The following is an 11965-nucleotide window of genomic DNA, read 5'->3' as shown; positions in this document are numbered from 1 at the left end:
GTCAGGGGGAGCAGGAAGGTATCAGTTATTATCTGTTTCCTGTTTTACCAAGGCTGCTGTTAGGGGGAGCAGGAAGGTACCAGTTATTTATCTGTTTCCTGTTTTACCAAGGCTGCTGTTAGGGGGAGCAGGAAGGTACCAGTTATTTATCTGTTTCCTGTTTTACCAAGGCTGCTGTCAGGGGGAGCAGGAAGGAACCAGTTATTATCTGTTTCCTGTTTCACCAAGGCTGCTGTCAGGGGGAGCAGGAAGGTACCAGTTATTTATCTGTTTCCTGTTTTACCAAGGCTGCTGTCAGGGGGAGCAGGAAGGTACCAGTTATTTATCTGTTTCCTGTTTTACCAAGGCTGCTGTTAGGGGGAGCAGGAGGAATCAGTTATTTATCTGTTTCCTGTTTCACCAAGGCTGCTGTTAGTGGGAGCAGGAAGGGACCAGTTATTTACCTGTTTCCTGTTTTACCAAGGATGATGTTAGGGGGAGCAGGAAGGTACCAGTTATTTACCTGTTTCCTGTTTTACCAAGGCTGCTGTTAGGGGGAGCAGGAAGGTACCAGTTATTTATCTGTTTCCTGTTTCACCAAGGCTGCTGTTAGGGGGAGCAGGAAGGTACCAGTTATTTATCTGTTTCCTGTTTTACCTACTGTCAGCGGGAGCAGGAAGGAACCAGTTATTTATCTGTTTCCTGTTTTACCAAGGCTGCTGTCAGGGGGAGCAGGAAGGAACCAGTTATTTATCTGTTTCCTGTTTTACCAAGGCTGCTGTCAGGGGGAGCAGGAAGGTACCAGTTATTTATCTGTTTCCTGTTTTACCAAGGCTGCTGTTAGGGAGAACAGGAAGGTACCAGTTATTTATCTGTTTCCTGTTTTACCTACTGTTAGGGGGAGCAGGAAGGACCCAGTTATTTATCTGTTTCCTGTTATACCAAGGCTGCTGTTAGGGGGAGCAGGAAGGTACCAGTTATTTATCTGTTTCCTGTTTTACCAATGCTGCTGTTAGGGGGAGCAGGAAGGTACCAGTTATTTATCTGTTTCCTGTTTTACCTACTGTCAGGGGGAGCAGAAAGGAATCAGTTATTTATCTGTTTCCTGTTTTACCTACTGTCAGGGGGAGCAGGAAGGTACCAGTTATTTATCTGTTTCCTGTTTTACCAAGGCTGCTGTTAGGGGGAGCAGGAAGGTACCAGTTATTTATCTGTTTCCTGTTTTACCAAGGCTGCTGTCAGGGGGAGCAGGGGGATATCAGTTATTTATCTGTTTCCTGTTTTACCAAGGCTGCTGTTAGGGGGAGCAGGAAGGAATCAGTTATTTATCTGTTTCCTGTTTCACCAAGGCTGCTGTTAGTGGGAGCAGGAAGGGACCAGTTATTTACCTGTTTCCTGTTTCACCAAGGATGCTGTTAGGGGGAGCAGGAAGGTACCAGTTATTTACCTGTTTCCTGTTTTACCAAGGCTGCTGTTAGGGGGAGCAGGAAGGTACCAGTTATTTATCTGTTTCCTGTTTCACCAAGGCTGCTGTTAGGGGGAGCAGGAAGGTACCAGTTATTTATCTGTTTCCTGTTTTACCTACTGTCAGCGGGAGCAGGAAGGAACCAGTTATTTATCTGTTTCCTGTTTTACCAAGGCTGCTGTCAGGGGGAGCAGGAAGGAACCAGTTATTTATCTGTTTCCTGTTTTACCAAGGCTGCTGTCAGGGGGAGCAGGGGGATACCAGTTATTTGTCTGTTTCCTGTTTTACCTACTGTCAGCGGGAGCAGGAAGGAACCAGTTATTTATCTGTTTCCTGTTTTACCAAGGCTGCTGTTAGGGGGAGCAGGAAGGAATCAGTTATTTATCTGTTTCCTGTTTTACCAAGGCTGCTGTTAGGGGGAGCAGAAAGGTATCAGTTATTTATCTGTTTCCTGTTTTACCAAGGCTGCTGTCAGGGGGAGCAGGGGATACCAGTTATTTATCTGTTTCCTGTTTTACCAAGGCTGCTGTTAGGGGGAGCAGGAAGGAATCAGTTATTTATCTGTTTCCTGTTTCACCAAGGCTGCTGTTAGGGGGAGCAGGTAGGAACAAGTTATTTATCTGTTTCCTGTTTCACCAAGGCTGCTGTTAGTGGGAGCAGGAAGGGACCAGTTATTTACCTGTTTCCTGTTTTACCAAGGCTGCTGTCAGGGGGAGGAGGAAGGTACCAGTTATTTATCTGTTTCCTGTTTTACCAAGGCTGCTGTCAGGGGGAGCAGGGGGATACCAGTTATTTATCTGTTTCCTGTTTTACCAAGGCTGCTGTCAGGGGGAGGAGGAAGGTACCAGTTATTTATCTGTTTCCTGTTTTACCTACTGTCAGAGGGAGCAGGAAGGAACCAGTTATTTATATGTTTCCTGTTTTACCAAGGCTGCTGTTAGGGGGAGCAGGAAGGTATCAGTTATTTATCTGTTTCCTGTTTTACCTACTGTCAGCGGGAGCAGGGAGGAACCAGTTATTTATCTGTTTCTTGTTTTACCAAGGCTGCTGTCAGGGGGAGCAGGAAGGAACCAGTTATTTATCTCTTTCCTGTTTTACCAAGGCTGCTGTTTGGGGGAGGAGGAAGGAACCAGTTATTTATCTGTTTCCTGTTTCACCAAGGCTGCTGTTAGGGGGAGCAGGAAGGAACCAGTTATTTATCTGTTTCCTGTTTTACCAAGGCTGCTGTCAGGGGGAGGAGGGGGATACCAGTTATTTATCTGTTTCCTGTTTTACCAAGGCTGCTGTCAGGGGGAGCAGGAAGGAACCAGTTATGTATCTGTTTCCTGTTTTACCAAGGCTGCTGTTAGGGGGAGCAGGAAGGAACCAGTTATTTATCTGTTTCCTGTTTTACCAAGGCTGCTGTCAGGGGGAGCAGGAAGGTACCAGTTATTTATCTGTTTCCTGTTTTACCTACTGTCAGCGGGAGCAGGAAGGAACCAGTTATTTATCTGTTTCCTGTTTTACCAAGGCTGCTGTTAGGGGGAGCAGGAAGGTATCAGTTATTATCTGTTTCCTGTTTTACCAAGGCTGCTGTTAGGGGGAGCAGGCAGGTATCAGTTATTATCTGTTTCCTGTTTTACCAAGGCTGCTGTTAGGGGGAGCAGGAAGGTACCAGTTATTTATCTGTTTCCTGTTTTACCTACTGTCAGCGGGAGCAGGAAGGAACCAGTTATTTATCTGTTTCCTGTTTTACCAAGGCTGTTGTTAGGGGGAGCAGGAGGGAATCAGTTATTTATCTGTTTCCTGTTTTACCAAGGCTGCTGTTAGGGGGAGCAGGAGGGAATCAGTTATTTATCTGTTTCCTGTTTTACCAAGGCTGCTGTTAGGGGGAGCAGGATGGAACCAGTTATTTATCTGTTTCCTGTTTTACCAAGGCTGCTGTTAGGGCGAGCAGGAGGGAATCAGTTATTTATCTGTTTCCTGTTTTACCAAGGCTGCTGTTAGGGGGAGCAGGAGGGAATCAGTTATTTATCTGTTTCCTGTTTTACCAAGGCTGCTGTTAGGGGGAGCAGGAAGGAACCAGTTATTTATCTGTTTCCTGTTTTACCAAGGCTGCTGTCAGGGGGAGCAGGAAGGTATCAGTTATTTATCTGTTTCCTGTTTTACCAAGGCTGCTGTTAGGGGGAGCAGGAAGGAACCAGTTATTTACCTGTTTCCTGTTTTACCAAGGCTGCTGTTAGGGGGAGCAGGAAGGTACCAGTTATTTATCTGTTTCCTGTTTTACCAAGGCTGCTGTTAGGGGGAGCAGGAAGGTACCAGTTATTTATCTGTTTCCTGTTTTACTAAGGCTGCTGTTAGGGGGAGCAGGAAGGAACCAGTTATTTATCTGTTTCCTGTTTTACCAAGGCTGCTGTTAGGGAGAACAGGAAGGAACCAGTTATTTATCTGTTTCCTGTTTTACCAAGGCTGCTGTTAGGGGGAGCAGGAAGGAACCAGTTATTTATCTGTTTCCTGTTTTACCAAGGCTGCTGTTAGGGGGAGCAGGAAGGTACCAGTTATTTATCTGTTTCCTGTTTTACCAAGGCTGCTGTCAGGGGGAGGAGGAAGGAACCAGTCATTATCTGTTTCCTGTTTTACCAAGGCTGCTGTCAGGGGGAGGAGGAAGGAACCAGTTATTATCTGTTTCCTGTTTCACCAAGGCTGCTGTTAGGGGGAGCAGGAAGGTACCAGTTATTTATCTGTTTCATGTTTTACCAATGCTGCTGTTAGGGGGAGCAGTAAGGAACCAGTTATTTATCTGTTTCCTGTTTTACCAAGGCTGCTGTCAGGGGGAGCAGGAAGGTACCAGTTATTTATCTGTTTCCTGTTTTACCAAGGCTGCTGTCAGGGGGAGCAGGAAGGAACCAGGTATTTATCTGTTTCCTGTTTTACCAAGGCTGCTGTTAGGGGGAGCAGGAAGGTACCAGTTATTTATCTGTTTCCTGTTTTACCAAGGCTGCTGTCAGGGGGAGGAGGGGGATACCAGTTATTTATCTGTTTCCTGTTTTACCAAGGCTGCTGTCAGGGGGAGGAGGAAGGAACCAGTTATTATCTGTTTCCTGTTTTACCAAGGCTGCTGTCAGGGGGAGGAGGAAGGAACCAGTTATTATCTGTTTCCTGTTTCACCAAGGCTGCTGTTAGGGGGAGCAGGAAGGTACCAGTTATTTATCTGTTTCCTGTTTTACCAATGCTGCTGTTAGGGGGAGCAGGAAGGAACCAGTTATTTATCTGTTTCCTGTTTTACCAAGGCTGCAGACAGGGGGAGCAGGAAGGTACCAGTTATTTATCTGTTTCCTGTTTTACCAAGGCTGCTGTCAGGGGGAGCAGGAGGAACCAGGTATTTATCTGTTTCCTGTTTTACCAAGGCTGCTGTTAGGGGGAGCAGGAAGGTACCAGTTATTTATCTGTTTCCTGTTTTACCAAGGCTGCTGTCAGGGGGAGGAGGGGGATACCAGTTATTTATCTGTTTCCTGTTTTACCAAGGCTGCTGTTAGGGGGAGCAGGAAGGTACCAGTTATTTATCTGTTTCCTGTTTTACCAAGGCTGCTGTTAGGGGGAGCAGGAAGGAACCAGTTATTTATCTGTTTCCTGTTTCACCAAGGCTGCTGTCAGGGGGAGGAGGAAGGAACCAGTTATTTATCTGTTTCCTGTTTTACCAAGGCTGCTGTCAGGGGGAGGAGGAAGGAACCAGTTATTATCTGTTTCCTGTTTTACCAAGGCTGCTGTCAGGGGGAGGAGGAAGGAACCAGTTATTATCTGTTTCCTGTTTCACCAAGGCTGCTGTTAGGGGGAGCAGGAAGGTACCAGTTATTTATCTGTTTCCTGTTTTACCAAGGCTGCTGTTAGGGGGAGCAGGAAGGAACCAGGTATTTATCTGTTTCCTGTTTTACCAAGGCTGCTGTTAGGGGGAGCAGGAAGGTACCAGTTATTTATCTGTTTCCTGTTTTACCAAGGCTGCTGTCAGGGGGAGGAGGGGGATACCAGTTATTTATCTGTTTCCTGTTTTACCAAGGCTGCTGTTAGGGGGAGCAGGAAGGTACCAGTTATTTATCTGTTTCCTGTTTTACCAAGGCTGCTGTTAGGGGGAGCAGGAAGGTACCAGTTATTTATCTGTTTCCTGTTTTACCAAGGCTGCTGTTAGGGGGAGCAGGAAGGAACCAGTTATTTATCTGTTTCCTGTTTTACCTGCTGTCAGGGGGAGCAGGAAGGTACCAGTTATTTATCTGTTTCCTGTTTTACCTGCTGTCAGGGGGAGGAGGAAGGGAAGAAGTAACCGTTAACAGCCACTCAGTTATCCTGTTGTTTGCGTTGTAGTTAGAGTTGCATTAAAATGACAGTGGTAGAGGAAGTCATGTTGAAAAGAACACACAAAGAGAGAGGGAGAGAGAGGAGGAGAGAGGGAGAGAGAGAGGGAGAGGGGGAGAGAGAGAGGGAGAGAGGGGGAGAGAGAGAGAGAGAGAGAGAGAGGGGGGGAGAGGGGGAGAGTGAGGGGAGGGAGAGGGGGAGGGAGAGGGAGAGAGGGGGGATAGAGAGAGAGTGAGGGGGAGAGTGAGGGGGAGGGAGAGAGGGGTAGAGAGAGGGAGAGAGGGGGGATAGAGAGAGAGTGAGGGGGAGGGAGAGGGGGAGGGAGAGAGGGGGGATAGAGAGATCAGATGTAAGCTACTTATGAGAGAAAGATTACCAGGATGGGTGCACACACACACACACACACACACACACACACACACACACACACACACACACACACACACACACACACACTAACGGCACCCTATTCCCTATGTAGTACACTACTTTATACTACAGCCCTATTCCCTACATAGTGCACTACTTTATACTACAGCCCTATTCCCTATATAGTACACTACTTTATACTACAGCCCTATTCCCTATGTAGTACACTACTCTATACTACAGCCCTATTCCCTATATAGTACACTACTTTATACTACAGCCCTATTCCCTATATAGTGAACTACTTTATACTACAGCCCTATTCCCTATGTAGTGCACTACTTTATACTACAGCCCTATTCCCTACATAGTACACTACTTTATACTACAGCCCTATTCCCTATATAGTGAACTACTTTATACTACAGCCCTATTCCCTATATTGTACACTACTTTATACTACAGCCCTATTCCCTATGTAGTGCACTACTTTATACTACAGCCCTATTCCCTACATAGTACACTACTTTATACTACAGCCCTATTCCCTATATAATGAACTACTTTATACTACAGCCCTATTCCCTATATAGTACACTACTTTATACTACAGCCCTATTCCCTATGTAGTGTGCTACTGCACTCTGGCTACCCAGACTCCTTTGCTCCACCCAAATGCGAGGCCACGCCCATGGACGTTAGTTTTTTTTAATCCACAATGAGTCTGGATCTGAGTCCCTCCCCGATGATTTGTAGAACACAAACACAAACACAAGTGTTCTGATTGGTCCCAGAAACAGGAAGTTGGTAGTAGAGGTGAATTGGGGAGAACAGGTTCGTGGTAATGGCCGGAAGCGGAATCAGTGGAACGGTGTTAAATACGTCACACGTGGTTTCCATGGTTTCCCTGGTTTCCGTGGTTTCCAGGTGTCTGATGACGTTCCATTTGCTCCGTTCCCGGACTCTTCTATGAGCCGTCCTCCCTTCAGCAGCCTCCTGTGATTGGACCAGAGCCAGAACACACGTGTGGTAAAGGAGGCATTTAGAAAATAAGCCATTGGCTACTTTGATTGATTTATTTACAGATGATCCAATCGCTGATGACTTTGTTTTTGACGTCAGACCATAGAATGTAGGGAACATTGAGCAGTGGGAGTCGTCAGGTGACCACTATATAGGGAACATTGAGCAGTGGGAGAGTTTAGTTTGAGTCATCAGGTGACCACTATATAGGGAACATTGAGCAGCGGGAGTCGTCAGGTGACCACTATATAGGGAACATTGAGCAGCGCGAGTCGTCAGGTGACCACTATATAGGGAACATTGAGCAGTGGGAGAGTTTAGTTTGAGTCATCAGGTGACCACTATATAGGGAACATTGAGCAGCGGGAGTCGTCAGGTGACCACTATATAGGGAACATTGAGCAGCGCGAGTCGTCAGGTGACCACTATATAGGGAACATTGAGCAGTGGGAGAGTTTAGTTTGAGTCATCAGGTGACCACTATATAGGGAACATTGAGCAGTTTGAGTCGTCAGGTGACCACTATATAGGGAACATTGAGCAGTGGGAGAGGTCAGTTTGAGTCGTCAGGTGACCACTATATAGGGAACAGGGAGTTATTTGGTCTTTCGAGTGGCGCAGCGGTCTCAGTGCGTCACTACAGACCCTGGTTCGTTTCTACGGCTGTGTCGCAAGCGGCCGTGATCGGGAGTCCCATAGGGCGGAGCACAATTGGCCCAGTGTCGTCCGGGTTTGGGTTTGGCCGGGCTAGGCCGTCCATCGTAAATAACAATTTGTTCTTAACGGACTTGCCTAGTTAATTAAAGGGTTAAAATAATTTGGGACCAGTCTATGTGAAAGCACAGCAGGTGGTTTCCCTCCAGGGAGTTTCATCATGTTGTCAGACTGAACCTGATACGTTACACCTGTTAGGAGAGGCGGAGTGTGGCCCAGGGAACACTGCCGTCTGATTGGTCTGTCCCACCTGTGGCAGTCTGTTAGAGGCTGCTGTGATTGGTGGAGGAAGAGGTAGAGCCAGGCAGAGGGTCAGGTTAGGCCAGTGTGTAGACTACCCACGATGCCCTCTGTCTAAACAAGTTTTTATTTGTATTAAATGGCTGTAATTGTCTGTGTGGTGACGATGCAGAGAACGGTAGTGTGTTGGCTCATGTCCGAGGCCTAAGGAGGCGTTGTTCACTATGCCGTCATCACAGAGGTCAGGCTTTTAGGACCACACGTTACGACGTAGGCCCCTGGCTCCTCATGTAAATATAAACACTGGTATTCCTACATCGCCCATAACACATTGTGGTTACATGGCTGTGAGGTAGCCGCTGGCTTGTTCAAACCCTACGCTGTGCTACAGTGGCTCTTTTCCCCCTCCACTCCCTCCCCCCTACGCTAAAACCCTACGCTGTGCTACAGTGGCTCTTCTCCCCCTCCACTCCCTCCCCCCTACGCTAAAACCCTACGCTGTGCTACAGTGGCTCTTCTCCCCCTCCACTCCCTCCCCCCTACGCTAAAACCCTACGCTGTGCTACAGTGGCTCTTCTCCCCCTCCACTCCCTCCCCCCTACGCTAAAACCCTACGCTGTGCTACAGTGGCTCTTCTCCCCCTCCACTCCCTCCCCCCTACGCTAAAACCCTACGCTGTGCTACAGTGGCTCTTCTCCCCCTCCACTACCTCCCCCCTCCCCCAGTGGGAACTAGTAATACGGCTCTTCTCCCCCTCCACTCCCTCCCCCCTCCCCCAGTGGGAACTAGTAATACGGCTCTTCTCCCCCTCCACTACCTCCCCCCTCCCTCAGTGGGAACTAGTAATACGGCTCTTCTCCCCCTCCACTCCCTCCCCCCTCCCCCAGTGGGAACTAGTAATACGGCTCTTCTCCCCCTCCACTACCTCCCCCCTCCCTCCTCCCCCAGTGGGAACTAGTAATACGGCTCTTCTCCCTCCTCCACTCCCTCCCCCCTCCCCCAGTGGGAACTAGTAATACGGCTCTTCTCCCCCTCCACTACCTCCCCCCTCCCTCAGTGGGAACTAGTAATACGGCTCTTCTCCCTCCTCCACTCCCTCCCCCCTCCCCCAGTGGGAACTAGTAATACGTCTCTTCTCCCTCCTCCACTCCCTCCCCCCTCCCCCAGTGGGAACTAGTAATACGGCTCTTCTTCCCCTCCACTACCTCCCCCCTCCCTCAGTGGGAACTAGTAATACGGCTCTTCTCCCCCTCCACTACCTCCCCCCTCCCTCAGTGGGAACTAGTAATACGGCTCTTCTCCCTCCTCCACTCCCTCCCCCCTCCCCCAGTGGGAACTAGTAATACGGCTCTTCTCCCTCCTCCACTCCCTCCCCCCTCCCCCAGTGGGAACTAGTAATACGGCTCTTCTCCCCCTCCACTACCTCCCCCCTCCCTCAGTGGGAACTAGTAATACGGCTCTTCTCCCCCCTCCACTACCTCCCCCCTCCCCCAGTGGGAACTAGTAATACGGCTCTTCTCCCCCCTCCACTACCTCCCCCCTCCTCCAGTGGGAACTAGTAATACGTCTCTTCTCCCCCTCCACTACCTCCCCCCTCCCCCAGTGGGAACTAGTAATACGGCTCTTCTCCCCCTCCACTCCCTCCCCCCTCCCTCCTCCCCCAGTGGGAACTAGTAATACGGCTCTTCTCCCCCTCCACTACCTCCCCCCTCCCCCAGTGGGAACTAGTAATACGGCTCTTCTCCCCCTCCACTCCCTCCCCCCTCCCACCTCCCCCAGTGTAAACTATTAATACGGCTCTTCTCCCCCCTCCACTCCCTCCCTCCCCCCTCCCTTCTACTTCCCCCCTGGTCAGACCCAGGCCTGCTGGGCGGGGTTCAGGGAGGGGGAACCAAGTCTGGCAGTACATCCTAAACACCTGCCTCTACCTGGTCCCTCTATCAGCTGGCCGAGGTTTCTGTGTGTGTGTGTGTGTGTGTGTGTGTGTGTGTGTGTGTGTGTGTGTGTGTGTGTGTGTGTGTGTGTGTGTGTGTGTGTGTGTGTGTGTGTGTGTGTGTGTGTGTGTGTGTGTGTGTGTGTGCGTGTGTGTGTGTGTGTGCGTGTGTGCGTGTGTGTGTGTCAGGTGAGAGCTGAACTTTCCCAGCGTCTCAGACTAAACTCAGACTAATCCCATGATGTGTCATTAGAGTCTCCTGCTACAGGGGAGATTATAGAGGCTGAGGCCCACATCCCAGAGCCCTATGGGACCTGTCTATAGTAGTGTACTATACAGGGAATAGGGCCCTGTCTAAAGTAGTGCACTATGTAGGGAATAGGGCTCTGGTCTAAAGTAGTGCACTATATAGGGAATAGGGCTCTGGTCTAAAGCAGTGTACTATATAGGGAATAGGGCCCTGTCTAAAGTAGTGTACTATATGGGGAATAGGGCTCTGGTCTAAAGTAGTGCACTATATAGGGAATAGGGCCCTATCTAAAGTAGTGTACTATATGGGGAATGGGGCTCTGGTCTAAAGTAGTGTACTATATAGGGAATAGGGCTCTGGTCTAAAGTAGTGCACTATATAGGGAATAGGGCTCTGGTCTAAAGTAGTGTACTATATAGAGAATAGGGTGCCACTTGGGCCACACCCACAGAGGGAGAGTTAGGGGACCTCTGCTGATGCACTCAGTATGTCATTTAGTGTTACTGAGGACAGATTGTTAGTGATGACAGATTGTTAGTGATGACAGATTGTTAGCGATGACAGATTGTTAGCGATGACAGATTGTTAGTGATGACAGATTGTTAGCGAGGACACATTGTTAGCGATGACAGATTGTTAGCAATGCCAGATTGTTAGCGAGGACAGATTGTTAGTGATGACAGATTGTTAGTGATGACAGATTGTTAGTGATGACAGATTGTTAGCGAGGACAGATTGTTAGTGATCCCAGACTGTTAGTGATGACAGACCGTTAACGAGGACAGATTGTTAGTGATGCCAGACTGTTAGTGATGACAGACTGTTAACGAGGACAGATTGTTAGTGATGACAGATTGTTAGTGATGCCAGACTGTTAGTGATGACAGATTGTTAGCGAGGACAGATTGTTAGTGATTCCAGACTGTTAGTGATGACAGACCGTTAACGAGGACAGATTGTTAGTGATGCCAGACTGTTAGTGATGACAGATTGTTAGCGAGGACAGATTGTTAGTGATGCCAGACTGTTAGTGATGACAGACCGTTAACGAGGACAGATTGTTAGTGATGCCAGACTGTTAACGAGGACAGATTGTTAGTGATGACAGATTGTTAGTGATGACAGATTGTTAGTGATGACAGATTGTTAGCGATGACAGATTGTTAGTGATGCCAGACTGTTAGTGATGACAGACCGTTAACGAGGACAGATTGTTAGTGATGCCAGACTGTTAGTGATGCCAGACTGTTAACGAGGACAGATTGTTAGTGATGTTCTGCGGGAGGTTTTACTATTTTGTTGTGTCTAACTTTAGATGATGTCTTTCAGATGTAAACATTTCGTTTTCTGTAAATGAAATGTTTTGGTTGTTTAGATGATTTTTAGAAGGGCAGTAAACGGGAAACCGAAGCTCTCCAGCTCATTAAAGCCCCCATGCAGTATTTTTTTAAATCATCACTGTATGTCTAATACATTACTGTGTTTGTTTCATGAAAATAAATAACAAATATATTTTTTAAGCGTTTATTTCCCTCTGCCGCCTTTTGCTATTGAACTGCTCAGTCTGATCATGTGGGCACGTTGATACACATTGTAATATATTTACATACACAGCCCTGATTGGTGGATAGGATCCTCTAGACTCTCTCTAGAACCTTCCCCACTT

This window comes from Oncorhynchus clarkii, chromosome 33, assembly GCF_045791955.1.
Source record: "Oncorhynchus clarkii lewisi isolate Uvic-CL-2024 chromosome 33, UVic_Ocla_1.0, whole genome shotgun sequence".
NCBI lineage: Eukaryota > Metazoa > Chordata > Actinopteri > Salmoniformes > Salmonidae > Oncorhynchus > Oncorhynchus clarkii.
The sequence above is the reverse complement of the archived record's forward strand: the minus strand, read 5'-3'. Positions refer to the sequence as shown.